General features: G+C 47.7%; 1 protein-coding gene across 1 annotated transcript in view; it reads left to right on the top strand.

The window, feature by feature from the left end:
* LOC119592395 (spondin-2-like) overlaps positions 1 to 304 on the top strand; it is a gene marked incomplete in the record, with an annotated part of 55,422 nt that overhangs the window by 40,560 nt on the left and 14,558 nt on the right.

Raw genomic sequence — 304 nt, 5'->3', positions numbered from 1 at the left:
TCTGTCTTAGTCCTGGGAGGAATGAATGGTGGAACGACTAACAGACACCACGTGGCTATTTCACAACACATCGTCTCGTGTCATTGAAGCTCGTCCTTATCTCCTGCGATATTCGGACGGCTATTTCCCTCCCTTCCTGAGCGATATCTAAGTGTTCAATCTGTCTCCCGTCGCTTCTATCCTTCCGTCGTATGGCTAATGCCTTGTAGATCAAGATGTTCCTTATTTTGGTGATTTTCGGATGCGTGTATTCCTCACGCATGCGCACACTCACACACCTACGTATGCATGCACTTACGCACTT

Source organism: Penaeus monodon, chromosome 30 (genome assembly GCF_015228065.2).
Source record: "Penaeus monodon isolate SGIC_2016 chromosome 30, NSTDA_Pmon_1, whole genome shotgun sequence".
Taxonomy (NCBI): Eukaryota; Metazoa; Arthropoda; class Malacostraca; order Decapoda; family Penaeidae; genus Penaeus; species Penaeus monodon.
Note: the sequence above shows the minus strand (reverse complement) of the source record. Positions and strands in the feature narration are given on the sequence as shown.